The 25,288-nt window shown below is 44.5% G+C and overlaps 1 long non-coding RNA gene and 1 pseudogene across 2 annotated transcripts in view; both read right to left on the bottom strand.

Annotated features, from left to right (window-relative positions):
- Positions 1-3,672, bottom strand: part of LOC143435603 (uncharacterized) — a 35,982-nt gene extending 32,310 nt beyond the window's left edge. For both annotated transcript variants that reach the window (XR_013106073.1, XR_013106072.1), the window contains exon 1: positions 583-3,672. This is a non-coding gene — a long non-coding RNA (uncharacterized LOC143435603). The remainder of the gene's footprint in view (positions 1-582) is intronic.
- A 1,678-nt stretch (positions 3,673-5,350) lies between these two features.
- Positions 5,351-23,561, bottom strand: LOC117694754 (protein SET-like; annotated as a pseudogene).
- Between the last annotated feature and the right edge of the window lie 1,727 nt (positions 23,562-25,288).

The raw sequence follows: 25,288 nt of genomic DNA, 5'->3' as shown, positions 1-25,288 counted from the left end.
CTCTTCCCCCTACTAACCATCAGAGCCATCTTGCACCTGGTACCCTGCCTCATCCATTTTTTAATTTTTATTAGATATTTTATTTACATTTCAGATGTTATCCCCTTACCCCATTCCCCCCTGCCCAGGAACCCCCTATACCATCCCCCTCCTCCTGCTTTTATGAGGATGTGCTCCCACCTACCCCCTACTCCCACCTCCCCACCCTCAAATCCCCCCTCCCAAACTGGGCATCCAGCCTTCATGGGACCAAGGATCTTCTTCCCACCTATGCCCAACAAGGCCATCCTCCCCTACATATACAGCTGGAGTTATGGGTCCCTCCCTATGTGCTCCCAGGCTAGTGGTTTAGACCCTGGGAGCTCTGGTTGGTTGGTCTTGTTGCTCTCCTCATGGAGCCACAAACCCTTTCAGCTCCTTCAGTCTTCTCTCTAACTCCTCGATTGGGAACCCCCTGATCAGTTCAATGGTTAGCTGTGAGCATCTGCCTCTGAATATGTCAAACTCTGGCAGACCTCTAAGGAGACAGCTATATCAGGCTCCTGTCAGCATGCACTTTTTGACATCCATATCAGCATCTACCTTTGGTGACTGCACCTAGGATGGATACCCAGGTGGAATGGTCTCCAGACCATCCTTTCTTGAGTTTCTGTCCCACGCTTTGTCTCCATATTTGTTCCCTTGAGTATTTTGTTACTCCTTCTAAGTAGGACCGAGGCATCCATACTTGGTCTTCCTTTTTCATGAGCTTCATTTGGTCTTGTGAGTTGAATCTTGGCTATTTCAAGCTTTTGGGCTAATATCCACTTATCAGTGAGTGAATACCGTGTGTTCTTTTGTGATTGGGTTACCTCACTCAGGATATTTTTTAGTTCCATCCACTTAAGAATTTCTCGAATTCATTGTTGATTTTTTAAAAGGAAGATAAGTACCATTAGACAAACCACAGCAGACAAATTCTGCCTAAGTACCAAGTCATCCACAAGGGAGAGGATAAAAGCTAATAGGATACACCTCCATTATTAATAAAAGAGCAGGAGATGTGGGGAAATCCTGAGAATTAAATTTACAGTATACCATGATCCCATAACTTCTCTGAGCTCAGTCTAAAATGGAGGAATCCCATTACAAGCAGGGCTTCCCTTTCTGTGACCTTGTTTTTGGAGACTCTGCCTGTTTAAAGTCCAACCAGTAGGCCTTTGCAAAGCTACAAGTTCAACTTCCTCTTTCTTGATAAGAATCAAGGCACAAAACCCCTCGGATTCCTAGAATGCTTCTCCATACAAATGAAGTATTCACAGTACTCTAAGGCTGAGCCAATGATTTCATTCACTCTGAAAACTCCTTGGCACTCTCCAGAGTTTATATGTATAGCCCTTTTCCACACTGAGGAAAGTATATGCACACAAACTAAGATCATTAAGAGAGCTGTTTTAGTGATGCACTTTAGAGAGCTGTGACACTAAGATCCTCAGAGAAGGCCCTCTCTCTCTCCCCTCAGAACTCACTGTCACTGGACCAGTATCCTCCAGACCTCATCCATATTGAACTCCACTTCATCCTTTCAGCCTGCTATGCAGCAGCACCTGGATGCACTGAGGGAGAAAACAGAGGACAAGGGACCACAGCTATTCCCCAACAACACATGCCGCACCCTCCCTCCTCTTCCTTTTTCTCACACTTCCTTCCACACTTTATTCCCTTGCCTTTCTGACATCCTGTTTCCAGCTCTTCTCTCTCCATTCCAACTCGTCTTCTTTCATTCTCCCCTCAATTCCCTCCAAACTTGTCTTCTCTCATCTTTCCACTAACCGTCTTCTTCCACCTGCTTCACCCCTTTTCTTCCCTAGTGATTTGCATTCCCACTTCTGTTTCTCTCTTCTCTACAGTCTTTGTCTCTACTGTCATCTCTCCTATTCCCCATCTGTCTTCTTTCCTCATTTCGAATCTTCCTTTCTCTTTCTTACTCTGCATTCTTCCTCCCTCCTCTTCCTTTTTCCATCCTTTCTGCCTTTCTCCCTTCCATTCTCTTTCCTCCTGCATTCCTGTATGGATTCAAATCACAATGGCCCCCATAAGGTAATAGGGAGTGGCATATTAGTAGGTGTGTCGTTGTTGGAAGAAGCTTGTCACTGTGTGTGGGCTTTGAGCTTTAAAATAGTCAAGCCCAGCCCAGTATCACTTTTCAGACTGCATGTCAATCCAAATGAAGAACTCTCAGCATGTTCTCCAGCACCATGTCTGCCTGCAGGCCTCCAAGCTTCCTGCCATGACAATTATGGACTAACTCTTTTTAACTGTGAAATCCAGGGCCAATTATATTTTTTCCTTTATATGAGTTGCTGTTGTCAGGATTCTCTTCACAGCAATCGAAACTACAAAAGTCTCCACTTCCTGCTTCCTTACCCTTCCTTCTACCTCTATCATCTCTCCTTCACTCTTCTCTTTTTTCCTTCATCCTCATCCCTCTACATACCTACTTTCTTTCTTACCTTCTCCCTACTCTTCCATTATTCCTATTCATCACTCCTCTTTCCTTCTCATCCCTCTCATTTTTCTTCCTGACAGCCTCCACTTTCCCCTACTCTTCCTCCCCTCTCTTCTTCTGATGTCTTCTCTTGTCCTTTCTCTTTCATCTACCCTTCCCTTCCCGCTTCCCTTCTCATCTTTCCTCCATTGTTCCCTCTCCCCCTCCTCTTTATTCCCTCCTCCTCTCCTCCTGCCTCATTGTGTATATTCCCCTCTGCTCCCCACCCTCATCTTTCCATTCTCATTCCTTCACTTCCCTATTTCCTCCCTTTCCTATTCAATGCTTCCACTGCCTCTCCCTCTTCCTCTTTTATTCTCATTCTTCCTATCTCCTCTTCCTTTCTCCCTCCTATTCCCTCCTCCCTCATCTTTCCTCTTCTAACCCCTTTCCTTCTCATTATCTTCCCTTTTCCTTTTCTTTCTTCTCATCCACATACCCTTCCAGCTTTTCCCCAGCTATCCACTTCCCCCTCCCCCTTTTTTATAGTCATGGAGCTTACCTCCTTTTCTACCCTACTCTCTACTCCTTCCTGTTTCCTCATCTCTCCCCTTCCCTCCACCCTTCCATTTTCTCTAAATTCTGCTTCCATACTTTTTCCTCTTTCCACTTCTCTCTGTTCCCTCTTCCCTCTTTCATTTTTCTACCTCTTCCCTCCTCTTCTCACCTAAACCCTCTTCCCTTCTAATCCATCCTCCTCTCTTAGTTCCACATTCATCCAAACCCAATTCTCTTCTCTTCTCTGATTTCTCGTCTTTTCTACATTCTCTTCCTCTTTTTAAATTTTCTCTCCACTCTTCTTTCCCTTTCCCATTTATTTTCTCACTCTTCTTCCTCTTCTCCCTTCTTGCATCTTCCTTCCTTTCTGCTTTTACATCCTCCATCCTCTTCCCTCATTTTTCTTGTCCCTATTCCTCCTGTCAATCCTTCCCTCATCATGAAGCTTCCCTTGCTTTCTCTTTCTAATCTCTCTTCTGTTCTAGCTCCACTGCACACTTCTCTTCCCTTTTCTCCTCTTCCATTTCCTTCCCATCTCTACCTCTCCACTTCCCTTCCTACCTTCTCTTTTCTTGTCTTATCTTCTCCTCTCCTCCCCTCTCTTCTCTCCTTTCTTATTCTTCTTCTCTTCCCTTTCCATCCCTCCCCTCCCTTCCCATTTTCTTCCCTCCCCTCCCCTCCCCTTCAATTTCTCTTCCTTCTTTTCCCTTCCTCCATCCACTTCCCTCCCCTTTCCCTTCCCTTCTTTGCTTTTTCCTTCCACTACACTTCCCTTCACTATTCACTCTACTTGCTTCCACTCCCTTCCCTTTCTTTCCCATTCTCTCTCTTATCTTTTTCCTCCCCTACTCTTCCATCTCCTCTGCTATCCTGACCTCTACTTTTCTCTCCTCTTCTATTCTGTTCCCCTCCATTTTCCTTCCCCTTTCCTCCCCTTCCCCATCCCCTTCTCCTCCTGTTCCCTTTCTCTTCCCCTCTTGTCCCCCACTTCTCTTCCTCCATTTCACTCCCCTTCCCCATCCCCTTCTCCTCCTGTTCCCTTTCTCTTCCCCTCTTGTCCCCCACTTCTCTTCCTCCATTTCACTCCCCTTCCCTTCCCATTTCCCTCCTCTTCCCTTTCTCTTCCACCACCCTTACCCTTACCCTCCATTCCACTCCCCCACCTTATCCATCCCCTTCTTCTCCCCTTCATCTCTCCTTTCCCTCCCTTCCCCTAACCTTCCCTCCCCTTCCCTTTCCCTACTCTTCCTTCTCTCTCTCCTCTACCTCCCCTTCCCATCTACCTCCTACTCTTCTCCCTCCTTTCTCTCCCCTTTCCTTCCTCTCTCTTGCCCCCTTCCCTTTCCCTCCCAGTCCTCTCTCTTCTCCTTCTGTTCTCCACCCTACTTCTCCCCTTCCCCTCCCCTTCCCTAACCTTGTTTTCTTCCTTTTCATCTCCTTCACTTCTCCTCCCTTCTTTTCCCTTCCTCCATTGACTTCTTCCCCCTTTTCCCTTTCTTTCTTCCCTTCCTTCCTTCAATATCCCTTTCCCTTCCCTTTCTTTCTTCCCTTCCTGTCCACTATACTCCCTTTCCCTCTCTTCCCCTTCCATTCCCATTGCCTCTCTTACCCTTTTTTCCTCCCCTACTCTCCCATCCCTGCTACTCTCCTACCATCTGCTTTTTTCTGCTCCTCTGTCCCCTTCCCTATCTTCTCCCTTCCCCTCCCCTTCTCCTCCCTTTCCTTCTCCTCCCTTTCCTTCTCCTCCCCTTTCATTCCTCTTCCCCTCACCTTCCTTTTTCCTTTTCCCTTTACCCTCCACCTCCATTCCCCTCTCATTGCTTCTCCATCCCAGTACCCTCCCCTTCTCCTCTACCTCTTATCCCCTTCCATCCTCCTCATCTTCTCTCCCCTCCCCTTCATCTCCTCTCACCTGCCCCCTTTCCTCCCCATTCTCTCTCTTCTCTTTCCATCTCCCTCCTTTCCTCTTCCCTTTCCCTATGCTTCCTCTTTTTTACCCTTCCTCTTCTCTTCCCCTCAGCTTCCCTTTCCCTCCTCCCATTCCCATCCCCTCCCTTCCCCTTTTCTCTCTTCCTTTTCCCTTCCCCTTCCCTTTTTTATTTTTCCCTTCTCTTTCCCCTCTAGCCCCATCCTCTTCCATCCTCCTCTTCTCTCCTCCTCCCCCTTTCCTTTCCTGACCACTGACCCTTCCCTTTCCTCTCCTCTTCCCTTCCCCCTCCCTCCTCTTCATTTTCCTCTACATTTCCCTACCCTTCCCATCATCATCCCCTCCAATCCCCTATCCATCCCTTCCCCTCCTCTCCCCTCCCCTCTTCTTCCCTCCTTTTATCTCTTTTTTCTTATCTCAACTTCTCATTTCCCTCGTCTATCATTCCCTCCCTCTTCCTTTTCTCCCCATCCTCTTTTCTGTTCTCTCTTAATTTTGTTGTCTCCTCTCTCCATCCTCCTCTTTCCATCTTCCTTCCTCCTCTTCCCTACCATCACTAACCTTTCCTCTTCCATTTACCCTCCTCTTCCCTATTCAATCTCTTTCCCTCTACCTTCCTCTTCCTTCTTCCCTCCTATTTCCTTCCTGTTCTCTTCCCCATCCATCTCCTTTACTCTTCTGCCCTCTTTCCTTCTCTCAACCTTTCTTCTTTTCCACTCTTCCTTCTACCTCCCTCTTCTTTCTTCTTTGCTCTCCCCCTGCTTCCCTCCTCTTCGTTACTTTCTCCTCTTCCCTCCTCATCCCTCCTTATCCCTGTACTCTCTTGTCTTCTACTTTCTTAACTCTCTTCATTCCTCACCTAACTCTTCCCTTAACCTACTCTTTTCTTCCCAATTTTCTTCTTTCTCTTCCCTCCTTTCCAATCCATACTCCTTCATTTTCTTCACTCCTCGCTTCCCTTTCCTTTCCTCTTCACTTCTCTATCTCTTCCCTCCTATCTCTCCTTTGTTAACCCTGTCTATTCCATAATCTTAACTCTTCATTTCTTTCTCTTCCCTCTTTCATCCTCTTTCCTACTCTTCTCTGTTCCATCCTCCTGCCTAGTGCCATCGCATCCCTCTTAACTCCCCTTTCTTCTTCCCCCACTTTCCCATTTGTCCCCTTTCATCTTCCTTATTCTTTGTAGTAATCTCCTTTCCTCTTCTTTTGTCCTCCTTCCTCTTCTGTATTCTCTCTTAACTGACCTCAGTTCTTCTTTGCTTTTCTTCTTCCTTCACTTCTCCCTCAACCCCATTTCTTCCTTTCTACTATTCTTTCCAACACACTCTTGTTTGCTATATACTCATGTCTTCCTTGCTAACTCTACTTTCCTCTTACCTCCTATTCTCATCTTTCTCTGTTACCTCTTTCTTTTCCTTCCTTCTTTTCCCTGTTTCCTCCTCTTCCCCATACTTTCCCTTCCCTCTTCCCCTCTTTTCCATCCCCTTTACTCTTCCCCTCCCTTCTGTCACCCTCATCTACCTTCTTCATTATTCTTCCCTTCTCCTTCCATTTCTTTCCTCACTTCTCTCTCATTGTCTCCTGACTCTTCTTCCCCTTTGTGTCATCCTCCCCTCTTCCCTCCTTTTCCATTCTTCCTCTCATCTCCCCTGTCTTCCATGTTTCCACCTTTCTTGTTTACTCTCCTCTCTATTCTTGCTTCCCTCCCCTTGCCGCCTCTCTCCTTCCTTATCTTCTTTCCCCCTCCTCCCTCTTCTTCCCTTCTTTCTCCTCCATATTTTCTCCCTTTTTCTAAAACTTCCTTTATACCTCCTCTTCCCTTTATTCCAGTCTGGCCTTTTCCAGCCTCTGTCCTTCTCCCTCCTCAATTTTTCTCTTCTTTCTTCTTTCCCCTCTCCCCTCCTCTTCTCTATTTCCTCCTCTTCCCTCTACTCTCTTCTATTCTACTGCATCCTGATCCATACCACCTCTTCTTTTATGTCAATTCCTTTCCCGCCTTCTTCCCTCTTTCTGTTTCACTTCACCCCTTTTCCTGTTATCTCCTTTATCTTCTTGCCTCCTTTCTCTCTTGTCTTCCCTCTTCACTCATCTTCCCCTCAATTTGATGCCCTCTTCTCTTCACTTCACTTTTATAGTTTTTGTGTGTTATCTCCTCTTTTATATTATACCCCTCTTGTTCCTGTTAATGTCCTCCTTCCCTTTTCTTACTTTTGATTTTAGTTTTCTTCTTCCCATTTCCTCTTACCACCTCTTTTTTATTCCTCTTCACCTGTCTTCTTTCTTTTTCACTTCTTTTCTCTCTTTCCTCCTCCCTCTTCTTTTTTCCTTTTATCTTTTTCTCACTTTCTGTTCTTGTCCTTTTCCCTCTTCTTTCCTTCCCTTTCCTCCAATTTCCTTCTTTCCCCTTCCATTCTCACTTTCCTTCCCTCTTCTTTCTTTCTTCCTTTCACTTCCTTCTTCAATCCCATTTCTCTGTCTTCCTTCCACTTTGTGTCTTCCTGTTTTTTCCCTTCCTCCTTTTCCCTTCTGCTCCTCTTCAGACTTTCTTCCTCTTCCATACTCTCCTTATTCCTGTCTCTTTCCTTTTGTCTCCACCCACCTCTTCTTTCTTCATAACTTTTCTTCTTTTCCTTCTTTTTCTATCTTCCTTTTTCTTCTATCTTTTCTCTCTCCCCTTGCCTCTTCTCTCTCTTCCTTCTGTTCATGCACCCCTCCTCACTTTGTTATTTTTTCATCCTCATTTGTCCTCAATCCTTCTCTTTTCTCACTCCTACTTCCTCCTCCCTCTAGTTCAATAATCCCTGCTTCTGCCCCTGCTTTCCTTTCCCATTTTCTCTTCCTACCTCCCTTCTCTTCAGACTTCCCTGTTCTCCCATCTCTTCCTTATACCCTACTAATTTCTCACACCCCTACTTCCTTTACCTAGTCTCCATTTTTCTCCTTCTCCTTCCTCTTTTTCCACTCTCCTATTCCCTCTTTCCCTCACTCACTTGCCTACTTCTCCCTTCTTTCTTCTTCTGTCCTTTCTTCTCTCATTTTCTCTCACCCACTTTTCATGTTTCACTCTGTCTCATCCCTCTTCCCTCCTGCTCTAATTTCCTTCATTTCACTCATCTTTCTTATCTGATCTTCCCACTTCTCTCATCCCTACTCTTCCATCATTCCTCCTCTTTCCTAATCCATTCTGTTCAACCCTCACCCCTCTTCCTTACTTTCTCCTGTTTCCATTTCTCCTTTCCTACACATCTCTCCTTTTCCCTCTTCCCTCTTCATTTATCTTCCCTCCTGGTCCCTCTTCCCTGCTCTTTCCTTATCCATCTTCTGTCCTCCTCCATCACTTCCCTCCTCCCTCCTCTTCCATTCTTTTTTCTCTCTTGTACTCCCTACCCCTCTTCCATTGTCCCTTTTCCCTCTTCTTCACTCTGTCTCTGCTACTCTCCTCCACCACCTTTCTGTTTGCCACTTCCTCTTTTCTCCTCATTCCTCTTCACTCTTTTCCCTCTTCCTCCTCTTCTCTTTTGACTACTCTTCGGTAGGTTCCCCCCTTCCTTCCTATTCCTACTTCTTTTCTTTTCCCCTTTTGCTCTACTACCCTCTTCCTGGATGGTCACTTTTCCTTCATGTTCATTCCTCCATCCTCTTCCCTTCCCCCCTTTCTCTGCATTTTTCTTACTCTTACCTACCTCTTCCTCCTCAATCCTTTCCGTCTTCTTCCTGCTTCCTCTTACCTCTCTTCCCTTTTCTTTACCTCATTTCCTCCCTCCCTCTCTACTCTCTTCTTCCTTTGTCCCTGCTCATTCCTCATACCTCCACTTCCCTATTTCATCTTCATTGCCCTTCAGTACTTAAAGCTCCTACCCCAGTCTTTCTTACCCACTCTTTCCTTTCTTCTTCTTTCCACTCTTCTGCCTATTTTTATCACCTTTCTCCTACCTACCTTTTGTCTTCCCTCCTCTTTCCTCTTCTTCATTCTTCCCTCTTCCTTCTTTTCTTTCCACTCACCTCTCTTTTCTCTTCTCTCCTCTTCCATCTTCCTTCCCGGTCTATTCCCTCTTCCCCCCTTTTTCTTCTTCTGCTACATACCTGTGGCAATTACTACCTACCACCTCATCGACTGTTTACCCTGACAGTCCACCTTCTTGGTCAGTTCACACTGCCAATGATGACACACCAGCAGCTGTCCTTCGTAGATGGCATAGAGCAAGAGGTCAGTGACGGTGAGCTCAGGTGTTGCCACGAGGTCCAGGTAACTAAAGGCCCATTTTTTTAAAAATGCCAAATTGAGATAAAAATCAAGGGTACAAGTCAACAGTAGCAAGCTGTGCGCACACTCAGTTACAGAAACATTAAGACATGATTCAAATCACTTTAACTCAATCTGGACAGCCCTGAGTTCATCCTGCAAAGTGGAGGCCATCCTGAAAATTGGAGGTCATCCTGCAAAGTGGAGGTCATCCTGCAAAGTGGGTATCAAAAAAATACAAAGTTAGAGAAACAAAGTTTAAAATGATGTCAATATGCAGATCAAACTTGGAAGGTCTGTTGAGCATCTGTTCTTACAGAAAAGTATCAGGTCCTTTGTGTACATGTTGAATTTATTGTAACAAAGCAACTTATATACTTCAACATTTAAAATGAGCATGTTTTTCCTTCCAATGAAAACAAAAAAAATTAAAAATAAAGTTACAACAGAGAATGTCAACAACAAATAAAACCCTCCAGGTTCTGCTGATTCTTCCACTGAGTGGCAGGGCTCAAGTCATATCAGGAGAGAATTTTATTTTAAAAGTGTCACCTTAAACTGCAAGAATGTCTGTTAAACATCATAATTAAACATGACAAAGGAGAAGCCATGTTGTCAGATGCCCACCTACCCCCAACACCTCAAACCCACCCATGCTCACCATCTATACCCTCCTTTTTTATTAAAGAAGAGAAAGTAGACAAATTCATGTTGGTAAATGCTACCCATCTGTATTCACAGAGAGACACAGTATAATCTCTGAGGCCAATACACAGAGAAAAGAAAAAAGCTAGAATTCTATGCACTGCTATACAGTGGCATAGCACCCTCCAGACTCCAGGGAAGCCAAGGGAACTGGAGGGCTTTTCTTTTTTCCCACAGAGCATGGTGGTGGTGTTGAATCCACAGTTTTTGAGACAAGAAAGGATAAAAATAAATTTAGAAAAAAAATATGTGGGGGCTGGAGAGATGGCTCAGTGGTTAAGAGCACTGACTGCTCTTCCAGAGGTCTTGAGTTCAATTCCCAGCAACCACATGGTGGCTGGCATCTGTCTGGAGATCTGATGCCCTCTTTTGGTGTGTCTGAAGACAGTGACAATGTACTCACATACATGAAATAAATAAATAAATCTTTAAAAATATATATAAAAAAGAAAAAATATGTGAAGATTATTTTTCTGTTGTATTTTGTTCAAGATATTTTCCCCAAAATTAGTTGAGAACCATAATGTTGAGACCTCAAAAACAGGGCTACTGAGCACAAAGGGACAGGGAAGAAAGGACTGCAACTTGCTCCCAGGGACTGGAGAAAATTAAAAAGAAAAAGAAAATAAAAAAGAAGGTTGGAATCCATCAATCTTCTGTGCTAGTCATCCTTGCCTTCATCCTCCTCTCCTTCCTCCCCTTCATCTCATCATCTTCTTCACCTTCATCCTCATCATCTTCTTCACCAGTTCCTCCTCCTCCTCCTCCTCCTCTTCCTCCTCCTCCTCCTCCTCCTCCTCCTCCTCCTTCTTCTTCTTCTTCCCCTCCTTCTTCATCATCCATATCGGGAACCAAATAGTACTGCAAGGGATTTGGCCAAATATCATCTTTGATGACCTCTCCTAACTCATCAGCACCTGTGTCAGCATGGTCAGTAAACCAGGTAAAGAAGCTCTCTGGCTCATCATGCTGCCTCTTTGTGCTGGCCTTATTCTGTATTTGACTTGAGTGTTTTGTTAAATCCTTTCCAGATTTCCATTTGATTTCAGTGGACTTTGAAGTCCATTTCAGTGGACTTTGAAGTTCATTTCATTTGAAGATGGGTCACCACTCTCATTCAGATGAAATTCTTTGGAGAGAACTTCATTTTCAAAGTAAAGATTTTCATCAAAATGAGAATATAATCTGTAACCTGACTTAATGTCTTCAAATTCTGTCACTTCAACTCTGGTCAAATAATGCAGAGCCTCCTCGTCTTTCTCCCCAAGTGCAGACACTTGTGGATGGTTGACAAATGTTGTTACCCAAAAATTTGGGATTTTGGCGATCAATTCTGACATCTTCTGAAAAATGGTTGGCAGAGTTCATTATATTTTTGTTCTAGTTTCAAAATTTCCTCACTGGATTGTTCATTAAGTTTGTCTATTTCATTTTGTACTTCATCAATATGTTCAATTGCTTCTTGCTGTTGTTTTTCTCCGTTTGGCAGACCAGGGGAGGCTGACTTGTCCTCCAGCTTCGGGGGAGCAGCCAGTCTGGGTTTCTTGGGCTGAGGCAGGATTGAGCAGATTGCTGCTTCAGGGCCATGGTGAGAGGGTGTGGCCAAGAGACAGAAGTCAGATCCCTGATGTTCACAACAGGAGGAAACTAGCAGGAACTTTTCCTCCTTCTATCTGCCTTCCTCCTCTTCCTACCTCAATATTCCTTCTCTTATCTCAATCCCAGTCCCACCACTTTCTCTTCCTATCTCCCTCCTTTACTGTCTTCTCTATGTTCATTCTTCTCTTGTATTTTCTATTTTCTTCATTCTTTCAAACTCTTCCCTCACATCTCATCACTTATCTCTCTTCTTTTCTCTTTTCTATGCTTCTCTTCTACCTTGTCCATCCTTCATATCTTTACCTCTTAATACCTCTTTCCTATCACTTCCTCTTCCATCTTCCCTCCTCTTCCTTCCTTCCTCTTCCCTCTTCCTTACTTTCCTCTCATTCTCTGCCACCTTTTTCCTTTTGCCACATCATCACTACTTCCTCCTCTTCTCTCCTAATCTCCTATCTCTCCTCCCCTATTCTTTCTTGTTTTTTATTCCCTCTTTCTCTCTTTCTTCCTCTTCTCTCTTCTCTCTTATTTCCTCACCGACTCCCTTCATCCACTTTCTTCCCATCTCTTCAGTATTCCCTCTTCTTCCCTCTTACTTTCATTTCCTTGTCTATCCAGTTGACTTCTCTTTTGTCTTTTCTCTTCCCTCTTCCCTAATCTTCCCTCTTTTTTCATCTTTGCACTTACACTTTTTCTGGTCTTTCCTTCACTACTCCCTTTTCCCCTATCTCCCCTTCCATAATGTTTTCTTTACTCACCCCTGCCATCTATTTCCCCTCCTTTGTCTTACTCCTTTCTCTTCTTTACTCAACCCTTTTCCTCTCCCTCCTTATTTCTCTCCTCTTCCTCTTGGCTACTCTTCCCTTTTTCCTCCTCTGCCTTCTTTCTTTCAGCCTCCTTTGCGCCTCTAACCTCTTCTCTCCTCCTTCCTCTTCCCTCTCATTTCTTATCCCTACTTCATCTTTTCCTGTCTTCCATCCTCTTTCCTCTTCCTTTCTTTTTCATCTTAACTTTTCTTTCCATTTTCTTCCTCTACCATCCTCTTTTCTTCTCTCTTCTCTTTCCTCATCCCTATTCTTCCCCACCTACTCATTCATTTCCCTTCTCTATCCCCTTTCCACCTTTCTCCTTTTTCTTCTTCCCTTTCCTTCCTGCCTCTGTTCTTATCCCTCCCCATTCCTCTTCAGTCCTCATCCCTTGTCATCCTCCTAACATCCTCTTTTGTCTTTTATTCTGTCCACTAATTTCTCCTCTTCTATTTTCCCCTATTTCTTGCTCCTCTTTCCTCTCCCATCAACATTCATCTTCCCAGTTTATTACTCCTCTCTCCTCTTAACCTTGGTTTCTCTTACCACTTCTTTCTTCCCTTTTCCTTCCTCTCCTCTATTCTTCCTCCTTCCCCCACTTAACTATATTCCCTTTCACCTACTTTTTATCATCTTCTCTTTTTTCCCTCTCTTTTCTATTACATCATTCTCTTAGTTTGAGTTTCATTGCTATGAAGAGACACTTTGACCAAGGCAACTCATTAAAAAAAAAAGTTAACTGGGGTGGCTTGGAAATTCAGAGGTTGAGTCTATTATCATCATGGTGGGATGTGTGACTGCATACAGGCAGATATGGTGCTGAAGGAGCAGAGAGTTCTACATCTTGATCCAAAGACAGCCAGAAGGAGACAATTTTCTGCAGGCAGTCAGGAAGAGTATTTCTTTTCACACTGGGCAATGCTATAACATAGGAACTCAAAATCTACCTTCTGGGCTCCTTTAAAGGGATTAAGCCACTTCTCCAACTCTGTCCTCTCTAGCACTCTGGGATCTGGTTGACTCCATTTCATTGCTGTTACTTGGTGGACCTCCCATGCTATCAACATTTCTAATATACTGGGCCTTCTGCTTCAGCTAGGCTTCACCAATAGTTCCTCATAAGTATTCTTTATGGTGCCCAAGCCTCGACTACTTAGAATGACTCCTTCAGTTCTGGGATGTCAACTGGAACTGAGTCTGCACATCCTCACCAATGGCCTTTCCTGGCCTCTGCCAGTGCCAAGACTTAGTTGCTATTCATGACCCCCTTTATGCCTTCAAAACCAGTACCACTTTTGTGATTCTTATAAATCCAGCTGCAGGTATGATGTCTATCTCTGAAAGACAGCTATGTGCTCTCAGAAAACATTTCCAGGTTTTACCTCAGTGTTGCTGGTCTCTTTTTAATGAAGCTAATTTCTTAGCTCCAGTGAACCAGCATCAGATATCCCAGAAACTCCTTCTACTCATGATGTTAAAGCCAGAGCCACATGGCCAAACCTTCCAAGTTCTTCTGCTTGCTGGGACTGGGACATGCTTCCCATCCCTCTGTTCCAGTATCATCACCAGCTTTCTGGTTTCCAACTCCTTCACTGCCTAAGCTTGGCTCTGCTGAAACTTGCTCTATAGACTGACCTTGAACTCAGACATCTGCATGCCTGTTTCCTGAGTGCTGGGATTAAAGTCATGAATCACCTCACTTGAACCTAAGCCTTTCTTTACCTTTTCACAAGGTCTTTACAAGTTCTACATTATAGTTCACTCCAGATATACTGAAGCTGACAACCAAGAATAGCCGTCACAGTGCATTCCTTTTCAATTTGACACATATTCATAATCTCATGATACATAGTCATATCTGCTTATTTCCGAGTTAAAACAAAAATAGGTCATAATAATGCCTAACAAGATATAACTATCCTTATTCTTTTTTTTGTTTGTTTGTTTTGTTTTTTGTTTGTTTGTTTGTTTTTCGAGACAGGGTTTCTCTGTGTAGTCCTGGCTGTCCTGGAACTCACTCTGTAGACCAGGCTGGCCTCGAACTCAGAAATCCGCCTGCCTCTGCCTCCCAAGTGCTGGGATTAAAGGCGTGCGCCACCACACCCGGCCCATAACTATCCTTATTCAACTGACAATATATAAACAATCATCTTAGCTGGGTGGGATATTGCCCTGAGGTCACCACTCCCTTACTTACACTTAATGTCCTAGAACATAGGATTTAGCTTTATTTCATTTCCTGATTCCCCTTAAAGTTTTGAACCAAACGGTTTATATTTTTCCTTTCTCAGTTTGCTATGCTTGATCAAAATATGCTTCATAAGAATGAAACACAGAGTAGAGTCTGTGCAAGCCTTTTCTGAGACACCCTTCCTCAATGCAACCAATCTGAATCTCTTCACCTTAGCCTCATGCAGACTCTTCAGATTAGGATAAAAGGCAGCCACATTATTCACCAATACATCATAAGAACAATCTCCAGGCAATATACTAGTAATTCCCCTCCTCTGTAACCTCTTGAGCCAGGCCCAAAGTTCAAATCATGTGTCTCCCATGCTTCTACTAGAATGGCCCATTTAAGCCCCATTTAAAGCATTCCACTGTTTTCCAAAGTCCCCAAATCCACATTCCTCCAAACAAATGCATGACCAGGGTTATCACAGCAATACCAAAGACCCTGATGCTAACTTTTGTGTTTGTGTTTCATTGCTGTGAACAGACAGCATGACCATAGTAATACATATAAAAGTAAATATTTAGTTGGGACTCACAGTTTCAGAGGTTCAGTCCATTATCACCATGGCTCGAAGCACAGCAGCGTGCAGGCAGTCATGGTGCTGAAGGAGCTGAGAGTTCTACATCTTGATCTAAAGGCAGCCTGGAGGAGACCATCTTCTACAGGCAGCCAGGAGGAAGATCTCTTGTGCCCTGCACTGGGCAGAGCTTGATCATAGGACCTCAAAGACAGTTCTGACAGTGATTTACTTCATCCAACAAGGCCTGAGCAAGGCCAATACTGCCAAGAATATTCAAACTACCACACTCTTCAACTCTTCCCTCTTCCCGCCCCTTTCCTCTTCCTTCTTAATCCCTCTTACCTTCTATTTTCCCTCTGCTTTCTTGACTTTTCATCTCTCTTTCTGCCTCTTTATCTTTCCCTCTTTCCTTTTCTCTCCACTTCCCCTTTCCTTCTGTCTGCCATTCTTTTTCCTACTCTTCTCTCCTCTTTTCTTTTTATCTCTCTATTATCCTCTTCTTTCTTCTACCTAGTTTTCTTCCATTATCTTCCCTCTTAATTTTTTCTCTTAGTTGCATTCCCTCTTTCTTCTCTTTCATTTATCTCTTCTTTTCTCACCACTGCTCTTCACTCTTCTGTTTTCCCTTTTGCCTATTCCTTTGTCTTCCCATCACTTCAATCATCTTTGTCCTTCACCCCTTCTCCCATTCCCTTCCCCGTTTTCCCTCCTACTTCACTTTTCTCTTTCCTTTCTCTTCTCTTTTCTCATGTCTTTCCTCCTTGAATCTCTTACAATTTTCACTGTTTTTTCTTATTCCCTCCTCTTTCCCCTTCCATTTCTCATTCACTTTCGTCTTCTTGCCTTCTTCCTCTTCCTCCCACCTCTGAGCCCTTCCCTCAGCTTTCCTTCTTTCTCTACTCTCCTCCTTCTTTTTTCCTGTCTCCTACTTTCTTATCTTCTCTCTTCCCTCATCCCTTTATTTCCCACTATCCTCCTTTTTTCTTTATTCTCCTCTTCCCTCATAATCACTTCCCCTATACTTCCTTCTTCAGTCCTCTTATGTCTTCCCTCCTCTTTCATCCATTCTCCTCTTGCTTTGCATTCTTTTCTCCCACCTCCTCCCTCCTATATCTCCCCTCCTGTCTTCTCCCTCCTTCCCCATCCCTTTTTATTTCTCTTCCTTAACTTTCCCTTCTTCTTTCTCTTAACTTCTTCACTATCTTTCCTCCCCAATTTTTTTCTCTCTATTTTCCTCTTCCCTCCTCCCTCCTCTTTCCTGTTCCTGCTTTCCTTACTCCCACCTCTTCTTTCTCCTTTGCTTCCCTCCTACCTTCTCTTCTTTCCTCCCTCCTCTTCCCTCCAACATCTACCCCCCTTTTCTTCATCTTTCCTCTCTCCTCTTCCCTTCTCCTTCCTCTCTTCTCCTTTCTTCTTTTCTCCCTCTTTTTCTTCTCTCTGTGCTTTCCTCCTTCTTCCTCTATTTTCTTCTCTTCCCTCTTTATTCCTCCCTTTCCTTCCTGCATTTCTTCTTTTCCCCTTTTCTCCCTTTTCTCTTGCCTCTTCTATCTTTTTGTTTGTTTGTTTGTTTGTTTGTTTGAGACAGGGTTTCTCTGTGTAGCCCTGGCTGTCCTGGAACTCACTTTGTAGACCAGGCTGGCCTCGAACTCAGAAATCCTCCTGCCTCTGCCTCCCAAGTGCTGGGATTAAAGGCGTGCACCACCAATACCCGGTGCCTCTTCTATCTTCTTCTCCTCAACTCTTTTTCACTTCTTCCACTTCTCTTCTCCCTGTTCTTTCTTCCCTCCTATTCCCTCCTGTGCCCTCTTCAGTCTTCTGTCTACTCCCCTCCTGCCTATTCTTTCCTCCTCTTCCTTCTTCCTTCCTTTACCCTATTACTTCCTCCCTCCTCTTCCCTCCGCCCTTTGTTTTATCACTTCATCCTCCATTCCTCCACTTACATCCTACATGCTCTTTCATCCTCCCTGACCTTCCCTCCCTCCTTTTTCTTCTTCCCTGTGATTCCTTTCTCAGGTCTTCTCCCATTCCCTCCTCTTTTCCTTTCATTTATTCCTCCCCTTCAAACCGTTCTTCTTTCCCCTCCATTTTCTCTCTTTTGGCCTCTTTGCCTCATTTTCTTGTTTTCCTTCCTCAATCCTGTTCCTTTTCCCCCTTTCCTTCTTCCATCCTATTCCCAACTCCCTCCTTTTCCTTTCTATTCCCTCCCCCACTTCTCTTCACATTTCCCTCCTCTTCCTTGTGCTTCTCTGATACTGCCTCCTCTTTTGAGCTTAATTTTCCTTCTTCCTTCCTCTTCCCTGTTTAGTCTTCTTTCCTCCTCTCTCCTATTCCCTCCAACCTCCTCTTCCTTATTTCCTCCTTTTCTCTCTTCCCTCAATTCTATTCCCTTTCCACTGTTCCTTCTCCCTCCTCTTTGCTACTCCATTTCTTTCCTCTTTTGTACTTCCTATTATTCCATCTTCTTCCTCCCTACCAACTCTTTCTTCCTTCTTCTACTTTCCTCCTCTTCACTCTATTTTCCTCTTCCTCTCCCTTCACTTCCCTACTCCATCCAGGTTCCTATGTCTTCCTCTACACCCTCTTCCCTCTTCCCTACTTTCTCTGATTCTGTCTGCTAACTTCCACCCTCCTCTTCCATTTTCCCTCCTTTTTGTACTTCTATTCCCCCTTCCTTGCTATACTTTCTCTCTACTTCTCTCCTTTCACTCTATTCACTCCATTCATCTCTTCCCTCCTCTTTCCTATTCTGACTTGTTCCTTCCTCTTTTCTCTCCCCTCCTTGCTCCTCTTCTTTTCTTGCTCCTCTTTAATACTCCTCTTCCCCATTCTACCTCTTCCCTATTCCTTCCTTCTCCTTTCTTTTCTTCATTTTTCTCCTTCCACCCTGCTCTTCATATGGCCTATTCCTTCCTCTTCTCCATTTCCCCCCATATTCCACTTTTCTCTCCTTCTTATTCTTTTTCCCTTCCTTCTTTTTTGTTTCTTTCTTTATTCTGCTCATTCTTCCATGTAGTCCTTCTTCTGATGGTTTCCCTTTCCTCTCTTTTCTATTGCCTCCTCTTCCCCACTTCCCTCCAACCTTGTTTCTTTTCTCCTTTTCATGCCCCTCTTTTTTTCTCCTCACTGCCTTCCCTCCTCCCTTTTTTCCATCCTCTATCCTCTTTTGCACTTCCTCTTCTTCCCTTCCTGCTTTCTGTCTTTCTTTGTTTTCTTGTCTTTCTTCTCCATTCTTAGTCCTCATTCCTCCTTTTGTCTCCCTTGCCTGCCTCTCCCTTGCTCCCTTCCACCTCTTCCGTTTTCCACATTCTTTCTCTCCATTTACCCCTCCCTCTTCTTCCAGTCTCTTTCCTCCTCACCACTCTACCCACCTCTTCTCTTCACTTGACCCTCTTCTTACTTACTCTCTCCTCTTTACTCTTCTTTCTAGCATCTTTTTCTTTCTCCACTTTTCACCTCAGTCCTTTTCCTCCCTTACTTCCTCTTCCATTTTTCCTATTTTGCCCTCTTCCTCCCTCTTCTTTCTTCTTCCCTCACAATCTCCCTTCCTCTTTCATTCCCTTCCCCACCCTTCCTCTACCCTTTACCCACCTCCATCTCTTCCTCCTTCTTCTTTCGTCTTGTTCCATCCCCGTCTATCCACTTCCATAATCACTGTTTCCCCCTCTCCTTTTCCTTCCTCCTAGCTCTCCTATTCACCTTCCTCTCCCTTTTTTCTCTTTCCCCTCCTATTTCTTCCTCCTCTCCCCTGTTCCCTCTTTCAGATCCATCTCTTTTCTCTAGAAAAGACAAAAAAGAGAAAGAAAAGTGGTTGGAGGAGGGAATAGGATGGAGAAGATGGAATAAGACTCTACTGTCCTGTGTGCACCCCGCCAGACACATTCTGGGGGATCCATAGAACCCATAGCCAGAGCTAGCACTCCCCTTCCGCCGCTCGCCCCTCTTCCGGTCTGAGGCCTGGGCCGGACCTCTGCCCGGCCAGCTTGTGAGGGCACCCCGATACCGCCAGACACATTCTGGGGATCCATAGAACCCATAGCCAGCGCCAGCACTCCCCTTCCACTGCTCGCCCCTCTTCAGTCTGAGGCCTGCTGGTGAGTGCACCTCGGTTACCGCCGCCAGACACATTCTGGGGGCTCCACAGATCCCACAACCAGCTTTAGGTAGGAAAACCCACATACTACCCTGAGCTCATAGCTGGGTGCCCTGAGTGCTCAGAATCCAGCAGATACCCCACCCCCCGCCCCTGCCAGCTAGCACCCCCCTTCTGCCCATCTCCCAGGTCTGAGGCCTGGACCAGACCTCTGCCAGGTCTGCAGTTGTGTGGACCCCGGATTCCACCTGAGACATACTGGAAGGTCCACTCAACCCAGAGCCACAGAGGAACAACTGAACTCAGAGTGTCAAACAACATATCCTGAGATATCCAAGAGGAGACACTGCACCCAGAACAGCAGACAACTAGTTGGACTGCTACCTTGGAGGCACCATATCCTGAGGCATCCTAGAGATACCACCATAATCAGTGCAGCTGGAAAAAATCACAGAGACATCTGGACCCCTAGAAGACCAAACACAATCGAGACAACTGGAAAGACAGGCTTCAATCAGAGACAGAAGTACAGGTAGCACTAGATTTAACCAGATGGCAAAAAGCAGGCACAAGAACGTAAGCAACAGAAACCAAAGTTACATGGCATCATCAGAACCCAGTTCCCCCATCATAGCAAGCCCTGAACACCCCATCACACCAGAAAAGCAGGATTCAGAATTAAAATCACTTCTCATGAGGATGATAGAGGACTTTAAGAAAGACATAAATAACACTCTCAAAGAACAGATAGAAACACTTAAAGAGGAAACACAAAGACTCTACTGTCCTTTTCCCTTGTCCTTCACCCTACATTCGCTTTTACTCTTCTCATCTTCTTGTCTCCTTTCAACTTTCCTCCTTTCTTTCCTCCCTTCTCATGCTCTTCCTTCTTGTTCTCTTTCCTCAGATCTCTCCATTCTTTTTTGCTCCATCCCCTTTCCTTCTCTTCCCTCTTCTGTCCTATTATTTCTCCCACTTTTCTCTTCTCTTTCCACATCCCTCATATTTCTCCATCCCTTTATCTCTCCTCTCCTCATTCTTCTCCCCTCTACTGTCCTCCTTTCACATCTTTCCTATATCTCTTTCCTCATCTTGCTTTTTTACTCCTCTTTACAGATCTCCCTTTTTTACCTCTTTTTTTCTGTTTTCTTCCTTCTTTATTACCTCTCCTTCCTATTCTTTTCTCTTTCCCTCAATTTCTTTTCCTCCTCCCTCTGCTTTCCTGCTCTTCCCTTTTCACCCCCATTACCTCCTCTTCTCACTTCATATTTTCTCTTCTGCTTCCCTCTTTCCTCCTCTTTCCTCTTTTCTACTCTCCCCTCTTTCCTATTTTCCCCCCACTCCTACTCTTCCCCTCTTTTCTCTCCCTTTCCCTCCCTCCTCCTTCTTGCTACTTTACTCCTCCTCTTCTATTCTCCCTCCTCCATCAACTTCCCTCTTCCATGTACTTTCTTACTCTATCAGCTTTCCTCCATTTCCTTTGTTCCTACTCCCTTATCTTCCTTCTTCCCTTCTCCCTCCAATTTCCTCTTCTCTTCCCTCCCCCATCTTCCTTAATTTTTCGTTTTCTTCTCCAACCTGTTCCCTCCTTTTTTCTTTCTCCTATTTTGCCTTTTCTTTTTCCTTCTGTCCTCTTCTCTCTACTTCCTACCTCCCTCCTTTTCCCTCCACTCTTCTTTCTATTCTCTCCCTCCTCCCTCCTGCCCCTTTCCTTCCTCTTCTTTCCTTTTTCATTTTACCTGTATCCTTTTCTTTTCTCCTCCTTCCTCTCTCCTCTTCACTTTTTTCTCCTCCCTATTTTTTCCTCTTCCTGTTCCCTCTTCTTTCTTCCCCCTCTTCTTCCCTCCCTTTCTTTCCAATTACCTTCTCACCACTCTTCCCTTCTTCACTTTCCTATTTTCCCCTCTCTCCTTTACTGCTCTTCTTTTTTCCTCTTTCCTCTTCCCTCTTCTTTTCACCACCTTCCTCTGCTTCCCTTCATCCTCTTCATTACTCTCTCTTTTTTCTTTTCCTTCTTGCTCCCTTTTCTTCACCACTTCCTTCTCTATAATACTCCTTCCCTTTCCTCTTTCTTTCTTTCCCTCTCCATCTCTCTTTTCTTTCTTTTTCTTTCTTCCTCTTCCTTCCACTTTCTTATCTCTTCTCTTTCCTATGTTTCCTCCCTCCATCCTCTTAACTTTTCTCTCTTCTTTTCATTTACTCCCTTCTCTCGCATCTTCTCTCATTCTCTTCCATTATACATACTCTACATTTGTCCTCCTTTCTCCCACACTCCTTCTTTCCTCCCTCCACTTCCTTCCTCATTCTTTCCCTTATCCTCACTCTTTCCTCTTCCTTTCACCCTCCCCTTGTCCTTTCCTCCTCTTCCCAGCTTCACCTTTTTTCTTCCACCCTCCTTTTCCTTGCTCCCTCTACTTCCCCACTCCCTCACTTTTCTCCTCTTTCCTCCTCCATCCTCTTCCCAACTTTCATCTCCCTTTCTTGCTTTCTCATTTTCTTCCTCACTGCCCCTCTTTCTTCCCTCCTGTCCTTTTCTTTCTCCCCTCCTCCTTTCACTTTCCTCTATCTTCCCTCTTATTCATACTCTCTTTTGTCTTCTTTCCTCCTCTTCTATCCTTGTCTGTCTTTCATCCTCCTACATCCATACTTCTAAATCTTATTCCCTCTTTTCTCCCCCATCTTTCCCTCTCTTTCCTTCTTCCTCCTGATTCCTCTTTTCTTCAATTTCCTCTTCCCTCATCGTCCCTCTCCTCTCTTCTCCCACTTACTTAGTCCCTCTCTTTTTCTCCTTTCCCTCATCTGTCTTCCTTTTTCTCCTCTTCCCTCTTTTATCCTGTTTATTCCTCCATCATTTCCCTTCTCAATCTTCTATCATCTTCATTCTTCCCCTCTCTTCATGCCCCCTTCTTTCTCTTTCTTTTCTCCCCTCCTTCTTCATCTTTCTACTTTCCCCTTTTCCCTTCTCCCTCCTCTTTTCTTTCTACTGCCCTAGTCTAGTCCCTTTTCTATTTTATCCTCTTTCCACGTCCCCTACTGTTTATCATCTTCCTTACCCCTCCCTCCATCCTTGCATCCTTCTCTTCATCCTCCCTTATCTTTCCCCTTCACTCCTCTTCTCTATTCCCTGCACTTCCATTTTTCTTCCTCTTTTATATTCACCTTTCTCCCCTTTCCATTCTCCCACCAATTTTTCTTTCTTCCTCCCTCACTTATCTCTTTCATCCTCCCTCTTTCATTTTCCATCTTCTTCTCTCTTTCCTCCTTAATTTTCAACTTATATTTACTCCTACCTTCCCCCTTTCTCACTTAAAGTCTACATCTTCTTTTCTCTCCTCTCATTCTTTACTGTCTTTCTCTACCCTATTCTCTCCTCCTTCCTCTTAACTCTCCTCTTTGTCCCCGTTTCATCCTACTTCACATTTCTTTCCTCTTTACTCCTCTTCCATTATCTTCCCCTCTTTCCCTCAACCTCTCTCTTATTTCCTTCTTCATCTTTCTTCATTACTCCTTTCCCACTCCTTACAGTTGATCTTTTCCTCTCCTCTTCCCTATTTCCCCATGCTCCATCTATCATCCTCCCTCCTGTTTGTCCTTCCTTTCAAAATCCCTTTCCTCTTCCCTCCTATTCCCACTTCCTGCCCATCCTGCCTTTCTTGAGACATCTTCCTTTCTCCTAGTTCTTAAGTCCTATTGTCTCTTCCCTCCTTTTCCCTCTTTCCAGCCTTCCTTCTTCCCTTAACTTTCCAGTTTGCTCTCTTTCCTCTTTTCTTCTTATCCTCTCTTGTCCTGTCCCTGTCTCTTCTTCTTCTTTCCTGTTTCCTCTTCTTCCCCATCTCCACTTTTCACCTTCCTCCCCTTTCCACTTCTCTCTTCCCTCCCCTCTGCTTCTTTTTTCTGCTTCTTCCTTTCCCTCCTATCTCATATCCCCCACCCTCTTCTCTTTTCCAGCCATTTTTTTCCTCCTGATTCTTTGCTTCTCCACCTTCTTCTCTCTTCATTCCTCTCAACTCTTCTTCAGTACTCTTTTTTCATCTTCTTCCCAGTCACCTTCATTAATCTTCTTCCTTTTTTACCTCCCTTTCCTATTTCCTTATCTTCCATTCATCTTCCTCTTCCCTTCTCCATTTTCCTCCTTCCTACTCCACCCTCTCTCTTCTCCCCAACCCCTTTCAACTTCTTTCCTCTTCTGTCCGTTTCCCTCCTCTTCTTTCCACTCTATCCTCCCTTGCTTGCACTCCATCCTATTTCTAGCCTCTCTCTCCACATTTCTACTCTCTCTTCCATTCGCCATTTTCTTTCCTCTTCCCTTCTGTTTATCCCCCTATTCCTCTTCATCCTCCCTTTTCTTCTCTCATCTTTGCTCTTTCTTCCTCCTTTCAGTAGATTCAACCCATCTCTTTCTTCCTCTTCTTCTTCCTCCTCCTCCTCCACCTCCTCCTCCACCTCCTCCTCCTTCTCCTCCTCCTCCTCCTTTTCCTTCATGTATTCCTCCTTCTTCTTTTTCTCTACAGACTTCATCTGTCTTCTTTACTCCTTCCTATTTCTTCTCCGCTTCTCTTCCCTCGTCCACCTCCTTCTCTTTTATTCCTTTGTCCTCCTCTTTGTTCCTCACTCTTCTTCCTTCATCTTCCCTCTTCCACTATTGCTCCGCTTCCCTATTCACTTCTCTTTCCTTCTGCCTCCTTGTGCTGGTTTGAATCATAATGGCCACCATAGGGTAATATGGAGTGGCACTCTCAGGAGATGTGGTCTTCTTAAAAACTCTTAGCTTGCAGGCTGTCAGGTTTCATGTCATTACAATAATGGACTAAAACCTCTGAATTGTAAAACCAGTCTTAATTATTATTATTTTTCTTTCTGAGATTTTCTGTGGTCAAGAATTCTTTTTACAGCAACAGAAACCACTAAAGACTCCACTTCCCACTTCCCTGCTCTTCCATCCTCCCCCTTCTTTCATTCTTATTTCTTCTTTGTCTTCACACTTCTTCCCTCTCTTCCCTCATCCCTCTTCTTCACTCCCCTTCCATTCTCAAGCTTCTTACTTCCACCCTTCTCTTCCCTTCCCTCCTCTTCCTTACTCTTTCCATTCTCTCTTCCTATCTCTTCAATCCTCCCCTTCTTTTCCCCCACTCTTCCTCCATGCTGTCCCCCTCCTTCATTCTGTCCCATCTTCCCTCCTCTTCCTTCCTCCTGACTCTTACCTCATATTCCAACTTCTCTTCTCTACACTCTCATCTTCCTTCTGTGCTCCACTTCCCCTTTTCTCCAATTTCCCTACTCCTTCTTCCTCTCTTCTTCCTCCTCTCTTTTCTACTCTTTCTTCCCTCTTCCTTTTTCCTTTCTATTGTCTCCTCCTTCCTCTTCCCTCTTCTATCATCTTGCCTCCTTTATCCTCTTTCCTCCTCCATTCCTCTCTTCTACCCACTTCACTCCCATCCCTTTTTCTCCCTCTCTCCCCTTCTCTCCTCCCTTTCCCTCAGTACTTGTAGCATTTATCTCCTCTTTCCTCCTCTTCCCTCCTCCCTCTCCTTCCATCTTTTGCCATTTCCCTTTCCCCTTTTATTACCCCCTTTCTCTGCTTCCACCATCCTTCCCCTTTTCATTTTCCTTTATTGCTGTCTTCCCTACTCTTCCTTTCTTGTGGCTCTTTCCTCCTCATCTCTCCTGTCATCTCCCCATACCTCTTCCAGTCTCATTCCTCCTACCTGCCATTTTCACTTTCATCTACACTCCCTTCTCTTCTGTTTCCTCTCTCCTCTGTCCTCCTCCCTTTTCTACTTTCCTTGCTCCCTCCTCTTCCTTCCTCTTTTCACTTACTTTCTCCATCTTCTTCCCTCCTCTCCTGTTTTCCTTCAACTTTCCTCTAGCCTCCACTTCCATCCACTCTTAACTTCCATCTTTCCTCCTCCAACCTTATCCCTTCTTCTCAGTCCCTCCTCCCACTTCCACTTCACTCCATTTACAACTTCCCCCTTTTCTCTTTTCCCCTCTTCCTCATTTATATTTCCTACTACTTTATCTTCTTGCTTATCTCTTTATACCTTCCTCTTGCTCTTATCTCCTCCATCTTTATCACTCCTTTCTTCTTTGCTCTTCTCACCTATTTTATCTCCACTTCTCATTTCCCTCCTCTATTA

Source organism: Arvicanthis niloticus, chromosome X (genome assembly GCF_011762505.2).
Source record: "Arvicanthis niloticus isolate mArvNil1 chromosome X, mArvNil1.pat.X, whole genome shotgun sequence".
Lineage (NCBI taxonomy): Eukaryota > Metazoa > Chordata > Mammalia > Rodentia > Muridae > Arvicanthis > Arvicanthis niloticus.
This window is presented reverse-complemented; position numbering and strand designations above follow the sequence as displayed.